Source organism: Mus pahari, chromosome 20 (assembly GCF_900095145.1).
Source record: "Mus pahari chromosome 20, PAHARI_EIJ_v1.1, whole genome shotgun sequence".
Classification (NCBI taxonomy): Eukaryota; Metazoa; Chordata; class Mammalia; order Rodentia; family Muridae; genus Mus; species Mus pahari.
In genome coordinates, this window is record NC_034609.1 from 35,414,766 (window position 1) to 35,423,025 (window position 8,260).

An 8,260-nucleotide genomic window follows, 5' to 3' on the forward strand; every position below is an offset into this window, starting at 1 on the left:
CATGATGCACATGTGTTGTTCTGAGGATAATTTTGTGGGTCTGTTCTCTTCTTCCACCTTTATATGCATTCTGGGGACCCCAGGCTTGCATGGTAAGTGCCTTTACTGGGCTGAGCCAAACTAAAGAGGTGATTTCTAAGGCAGTGGAATTATTTTCTATGATACTATAACAGTAGATACATAAAATCCTTCACAATTCATGAACACATGCAACTTTATAGTCTATGTACTATAAGCATCAGTCAATAATAACTGTTCAGCATTGTTTCATTACCTTTAACACTTGGGTCCTCAGAGGGATTATAAGCTGTAGGGAAAATTACACGAGGGAGAGGTATAGATGGGGCTTTGTACTGTTTAATCTTTCTGTAGGTCTAAAGCTCTTGTAAGAATAAGGTCAATAACACCCCTCCCAGTCTATATCATCTTTATATATCTGTCTCTGTGTACCCAATTTCAATTTGCTGACAACATACTCAGAAATGAAACATTTCAGTTTTGAAATAATCAGGTTGCCCAAAAGAGGGTGCCAAAGACTTACAAAGGCATCTTCTTTGTTTATGCAAAAAGAAATTAAGTAGTGAGATGGACTCAAGGGTGGAAGGGTGGGGGCTCTGACTCAAGATCACGTAGGACACGTGCGCCTCTTTCCTGTGGCTTCTGTCCTTCTTTAGAGTGGGCAAGTCCTTTGCCCTATTTATTTCCTTTATTTCTCTAGCTCAGGGTGACCTTGAACTTGCTATGGAGCTGAGGCTGACCTTGAACTCCGGATTCTTCTGTTATCACTCCCAAGTGTTTGGAATACCACCGCGGGACATCATACCTCTCAGTCCCGTGTTTGCTCTGGTTTTGGGTCTTTGGGAAGTGTAACAGCGTGATCTACCCTGTTGATGCCCTGTTGATATCAGTGCTGACCCTGGCTTTGAAGAGACCCCCAGGAGGCTGAAGAGATGGCCCAGTGGTTAAGAGGACCCTGCAGCTCTCAACAGCCGTGGCAGCTGCACACAGACGCACAGGTAAAGAAACATTAAAAAATTAACACGCATAAATAAAAATTAAAAAAAAAGTTAAAAGGAAGACCGAGACATGTAAGCCAAATAAACTCTCTCAATCTGCTTTTGGTCATGGTTTTACCACAGCAACAGAAGGAAAACTGGGAAGTGTGTGTGTGTGTGTGTGAGAGAGAGAGAAAGAGAGAGAGAGAGAGAGAGAGAGAGAGAGAGAGAGAGTCAAACAATACACTTAGATTGTCTTCAAAACAACTACAGATATGACTTATTCAATTGGGTTTAAACAGGAAAACTCATAATTCAAATTCTAATTTTCTCATTTTTATTCATTAAAAGATTTGCATTCATTTAATTTTATTTGAATGAGTTCAAAAGAGGAACCCCCTAAAGCTGGCGTTAAACATGGTTGTGAGCCACCGTGAAGGTGCTGGTGATTGAACCCTGGCTCTCTGCAGGAGCAACAAGTGCTCTTAACCACTGAGCCATCTCTGTAGCGGCAAATTCCAACTTTCAAGAATTAGCAAGTTGCGCTTGCTTTCGGCAGCACAGATACTAAAATTGGAACAACACAATACAGAGAAGATTAGCATGGCCCCTGCTCAAGGATGGCACGACAATTTGTGAGGCACTCCATAGTTTTTGGGGGCAATGAGTAGGATGTAAAGTGAATAAGTAAAAAAAAAAAATTAAATTAAAAAGAGAAATAAAATATTTTCCGTGGTGCACTAGGAATTTAGAGACATTCTTAGGTCACCTATTGACAGTATTCTCTCTGTCTGTCTGTCTGTCCGTCCATCTAGACAGGGTCTTTCTTTGTAACTCTAGCTGGCCTGGGATTCTCTATGTAGACCAGGAAAAGGCATTGGAGCCCTGGGTTAGAGTTATAGGTGGTTGTTAGCTCCCCAGTGTAGGTGCTGGGAACTGAACCCAGGTCCTCTGAAAGAGCAGCAAGTGGTGTTAACCACTGACCTCTCTCTGCAGTCCTCCAGTGAGTCAGCTGCCGCTTCTTCACTGTAGGAGGTACAGATGTCCTTGTGTTCAGAGGTGAGCGACCAGTAGGTCATGACCCCTTTGGTGGGGGGTGCGGAAAGACAGGGCTTGCATACCAGATATCCTGTCTGTCAGATATTTATATCAGAATTCATGACACTAGGAAAATCACAGTTACAAAGTTGCAATGAATATGACTTTATGGTTGAGGGGGGCACCAACCCTAGATATTCTTAGGTCATTAGAAACGGAATTAAGAGGGCCAGGTATTAGGAAGGTTGAAAACCCACTGTACTAGGAGAACCTGGAATGTTAGTACACAGGGTTTTTCCTTTGAAGGAAGGGATGGACAATCTGTAATCCAGGTGATCTTTGTGCTATCTGTGTGGTTGAGACCATACTGGATCCTCACCCCAGACCCTTACCGAGAGCTTGTTTTCCTCAGTCAATCTATAAAATGATTGTACTGGATAATTTTGTGTCAACTTGACACAAGCTGGAGTGATCACAGAGAAAGGAGCTTCAGTTGGGGAAATGCCTCCACGAGATCCAGCTGTAAGGCATTTTCTCAATTAGTGATCAAGGGGGGAGGTCCCCTTGTGGGTGGTGCCATCTCTGGGCTGGTAGACTTGGTTCTATAAGAGAGCAGGCTAAGCAAGCCAGGGGAAGCAAGCCAGTAAGGAACACCCCTCCATGGCCTCTGCATCAGCTCCTGCTTCCTGACCTGCTTGAGTTCCAGTCCTGACTTCTTTCAGTGATGAACAGCAATGTGGAAATGTAAGCTGAATAAACCCTTTCCTCCCCAACCTGCTTCTTGGTCATGATGTTTGTGTAGGAATAGAAACCCTGACTAAGGTACCATCTTTATGGATGAGGTCACATGTACTTTACAAAGAGTTTCAATGTAGTCATGTCTGATCTTTATTTAGCTGGCTTTGTTCCTTAGGGGGATTTATTGTATCCTTAATTGTGCACATGGGATTAAGGTAATTATCACCACAAAAGTTTTCTCTAAATTGTGTTGTGCCTAAATATGCCTAAAGTTAACCACTCAGGGGCAGACTCTGGAAGTTTGTGCCAACATTGGTTATCTAGTCTTGTTAAACTGAACTGCTTTCTTGTCTCCTGAGGACCAGTCTGTACTCTGTTGGCTGTGTTGGCTACAGAGCTCCCCTCCCCCCCAACTTGTCGTGCTGGCCTCGAACTTACAAAGGTCATCTTGCCTCTGTTTCATGAGCACTGGAACTCAAGGTGTGCCCCATGATGCCCTGCTGCCTGTTTTCTGAGACATGGTCTCAATCACGTACCCCAGGGTGGCTGTGACTTTGTGACAGCAGCTTTTATATTGGTTCTTTCTCTGTTCCTAGGATTCTAGACTAATCCATGTCTTCCTGTGTCGACAGGCATACTTCAGGCTCCAAGTCTCTCTATGTCAACCCCGCTAAATGCTGGGATTGCAAGCGTGCTCCACCATGCCTGGCTTCCTGGGGAATCTTGGTGAGTATTTTGCCAAGGAGAGAATCTCTGTTAGAAGAATATCATAAGTACACTAAGCATTGCTTTCTATATGTTGCCTTTTTATTTTACATTTATTTTATTTATTTATTTATTTATATTTTATATTTATATTTATATTTTATTTTTATTTTATTTCTATATGTTGCCTATTTTATTTTTCTTGATATTTTGCTTGATCCTAAAAGCAACATATACACTTATTAAACAAATAACCAGATAAACAAAAGTCCAAAGTGAAACTTATTCTAACTGAAGAGATAAATCTGTCAATAATTTCTGTAACTTTTTGTCTCTTCTTTCTTATTTCTTTCTTTTCAAGACAGGGTCTTATTTAGGTCTTAAACTCCCTATGTAGCCAACGATGACTTTGAACTCCTAATCTCCCTGCCTCTACCTCCCAAGTGCTAGCATTATAGGGGTGTGCTACTATGCCCAGTTAACTTTATTTGGATAACAAATATAAATTGTATTCATTTATGATATATGACATGATGTTTTAGTACATTTAAACATTGTGGAAGGTTAAGTCAAGAGATTTAACATGAATCACCTCACAGGAGAATATTTAGCATCTGGTCTCTGAGAAACTGTGTGTGTGTGTGTGTATGTGTGCGCGCGCGTGTATGTGGAGATCAGAGGACAACTTGTGGGATTCAGAGCTCTTCTTTCATCATGTGTGTTCTGGGGATTGAACTCAGATCATCAGTCTTAGCGGCAAGCTTCTTTACCCTTCTGAACCATTTTGCCAGCCTCCCAGTGGTCTCTTGATGGATCCTGACATTGATTGCATTTTTCTTGGATATTGTGAATAATTCTGCAGCTAATAGAGCAATACACATATCTCTTTGATGTACTGTTTTTCGTTCTTTTCTTTTTCTTTCTTTTTTTAAAAAAAGATTTATTTATTCTATGTAAGTATACTGTAGCTGTTTCCAGATGCACCAGAAGAGGGCGTCGGGTTTCATTAAGGATGGTTGTGAGCCATCATGTGGTTGCTGGGATTTGAACTGATGAGCAGTCAGTGCGCTTAACTGCTGAGCCATCTCTGCAGCCTGATGTACTGCTTTTCTTCCTTTAGAATCTCACTTGGTAGTGAGATTTCTGGATCACATGGTCATTATATTAAAAAAAAATTTTTTTTTCTGAGGGTCTGGAGCACTGGCTGCTCTTCCAGAGGTCCCACGTTTGATTCCCAGGATCTACACAATGGTTTACAACTGTCTATAACTCCAGTCCTGGGGGACCTGACACCCTCTTCTGACCTCTGTGGGCACAGCACATGCATAGTGCACAGAAGACATACACGCAGGCAAAACACTTACATGTACAAAATAAATATTAATTTTTTGAGATTTTATTTATTTATTATTTTAAAAATTTATTTTGCTTTATTTTATCTGTATGGCTGTTTTCTCTACATTTATATATGTACATGACATGTATACAGTACCTGAGGAGGTCCAGAAGAGGGCTTTGGAGACTCTAGAACTGGAGCTACAGGTTGTTGTTAGCCATGTGGGTACAGGTAATTAAACCATGGTCCTCTTAATTGCCATCTCTCTAGCCCTCTATTTATTTTATTTTATTTTATTTTATTTTATTTTATTTTATTTTTTTGGTGATTTGTCTGTATGTCCATATGAGGGAGTTACAGACAGTTGTGAACTGCCATGTGGAAGCTGGGAATAAAACCCAGGTACTCTGGAAGAGCACTCAGTGCTCTTATCTGCTGAGCCATCTCTCCAAACCCTGGCCCCTCTGATTTTTTAAAAAAATTATTTATTTTTATTTATGTGCATGTCTGTGCCTTTGTGAGTTTCTCTGCACCACATGTGTGTTTGTGTGCTCAAGGATGCTAAAGAGGTATTAGATCCCCTGGCCTGGGGTTACAGGTGGTTATTAGCATCTGATGTGGATGTCAGGAACCCAGTCTGGTTCCTCTGCAAGAGCAGTAAGTGATCTTATGTGCTAAGCCATCTCTCTGGTCCCATGGTCATTCTATTTTATTTTTTAAAAAAGATTTATTTATTTATTATATGTAAGTACACTGTAGCTGTTTTCAGACACACCAGAAGAGGGCATCAGATTTCATTATGAATGGTTGTGAGCCACCATGTGATTGCTGGGATTTGAACTCAGGTCCTTCAGAAGAGCAGTCAGTGCTCTTAACGGCTGATCCATCTCTCTAGCACCTGTTTTAATTTTTTTGTGGAGCCTCCACATGATATTCTATAATGACCATGCTTATTCACACGCTTACCAACTGAGTTCACAAGTTCCTCCACTTAAAAATAATCACCACGAATACTTAATTTTATCTTTTTGATAATAGCAATTTCAACAAGTGTGAGGTAGTATATCATTTGTGGTTTCAATGTTATTTCTCTAGATAATTAGTGATGTTGAACATTTCCCTATATGCTTGTTGAACACTGTGTGTCTTCTTTTGAGAAACTTGGGCTAACACCCTTTCTTTTGAGGCAGCGTCTCTCTATGGAGTGCAGGCCAGCCTCGAACTTGAAATCCTCCTGCCTTAGTCATAATTATTTTATGTGTGTCTTAGGGTTTTACAGCTATGAACAGACACCATGACCAAGGCAAGTTTTATAAAGGACAACATTTAATTGGGCTGGCTTATAGGTTCAGAGGTTGGTTCAGTACATTATCATCAAGGTGGGAGCATGGCAGCATCCAGGCAGGCATGGTGCAGGCAGAGCTGAGACTTCTACATCTTCATCTGAAGGCTGCTAGTGGAAGACTGACTTCCAGGCAGCTAGAACTAGGGTATTAAAGCCACACCCAGTGACATACCCATTCCAACAGGCCACCCCTCCTAACAGTGCCTACTCCCTGGCTCAAGCATATACAAACTATTACAACACGTATGGATGTTTTTGCCTATATGTATGTCTGCGCACCGTGTGTGTGTGTGTGTGTGTGTGTGTGTGTGTGTGTGTGTGTGTGTGTGTGTGTAGTTCCGACAAAGGCCAGAAGAGGGCATCAGATCCCCAGGGAGTAGAGTTACAAATAGGTGTGAGCTGCCATGGGTACCTGGATCAGACCCTGGAAGATGGTCTTAAGTCAGTGGTCTTAACCATAAAGCCACCCCCCCCCCAGCTCTTTACCTCAGTTTTTCACTACTGTGGGTATGTACACAGTGAGTTCCAGGCCCAGGAGGGATACATACTGAGACACAGTCTGAAAAAGTAAGGCTTATGCTAACCATGTGGTTTGGAATTGGGCTCTTCATTTGTTATGGTTAATATTGCCGACTCCATACAATCTAGACTCACCTAGGAGACAGACAAACTTGTGGGCATGACGGTAAGGGCTTTCTAGATTGAGATGAGCTGGAAAGGTCTATACTAACTATGGGCCGCACAGTTCTATGACCTAGAATCTAGGGCCCCTCTATGGGCTGGGGCCCTGGGCTGCCTTAAAAAGCAGAATGTGGTGTGAGATGCAGCATCCTGGTTTCTCTGCATCCTTGTCTCTCTGCATCCCGGTTTCTCTGCATCTCTGCCTGTCTGCTCCCTGGTGTGGGATTAGTGCCACCCGCTGGCTCATGTTCCCACTGCCAGGAGTTCTTTTCCTTGATAAATTGTACCCTCCAAATAAAAGCTCAAATCAACCCTCCTATCCTTAAGTTGCTTTTGTGAGATGTTTTGCAGCCACAACAAGATGAGGAACTAAGGCAGTGTGTAAGGGTGGTTGCTTGTTCTCCATTTTGCTAAACCTCACTTCTTTATTTCTCTCTCATTCCGCTGTTGAGTATATTGGTTGCAATTGTGTGTGGTGGTGCACGCTTGTAAACTCAGTTATCTGGGAAGTGGAGGCAGGAGAGTGAGGAATTCAAGGTCATCCTTGCCTACACAGTGAGTTTGAGGCTAGACTAGGCTATAAGAGCTTCTCTAAGGATTTTTTTTTACACTTGATTAAATAAAAAAAAATCGTATGCATATATGTTTATGTATTTGTGTCAATGGTTGAATTGAAATTCCAAATTTGGATGTAAACATAACTTAACATTTTGATAAGCATCTGCTTAAGTGGTCTGATAAGTTTTATAAATAGAGAAACCCGGCTCACTTGCATACTCTTCTGGGATATTCTTAAACCAGAGGACAACTGCTTCTAAGAATGAGTCATTTCGGTTCAGTGGTGTCCAGCATCGAAATGTCCGAGGGCCAGGAAGCATCTGCAACAGTGTTTACCTCTTCAGGTACATGTTACAAAAGAATCGTCCCAAGGATTGTTCTATTTAGATCCTTGATGTTTCTATTTTAACAAAGAATGTCCTTTGAGGGGAACAGCCTCTCACCAATCTCAAAGCCAGCTGCGTGTTGCTGCTTGCGCTCTCTGGTGATCTGGCTGTGTGCGTTTTCTGATCTCCAAGTTGACGATGCGCTCTGTGAGAGGTGACATCTTAAACTTCAGGAAGGCTTTCTTCTCTGTGGGTAGGAAGACTGGAGTGACGCGATTATCCATCCAGAGTGCGTTTCTTCTCAATTCTGTACTCAAAACATTTCTTTTCTTGAAGAAGAAATTTAAAAAAAAAGAAAAAAAAAGCACCTCTGTTATCAGAGAAGGAATGGGATAAAAGGATGAGCCTGTTCATCTCTTCCAATTTCTTTTCAGAAAGTATAGCAAAGCAGGGGTTTCTAGGTATATATATATATTTAGTCAGGGTTTCTGTTCCTGCACAAACATCATGACCAAGAAGCAGGTTGGGGAGGAAAGGG

At 41.8% G+C, this 8,260-nt stretch overlaps 1 non-coding gene across 1 annotated transcript; it reads left to right on the forward strand.

Moving 5' to 3' along the window:
* Positions 1–1,541: 1,541 nt before the first annotated feature.
* On the forward strand, positions 1,542–1,650 carry LOC115062716. Its single transcript, XR_003842648.1, has one exon. It is a non-coding gene; the product is annotated as a U6 spliceosomal RNA (small nuclear RNA).
* The last annotated feature ends 6,610 nt before the right edge of the window (positions 1,651–8,260 follow it).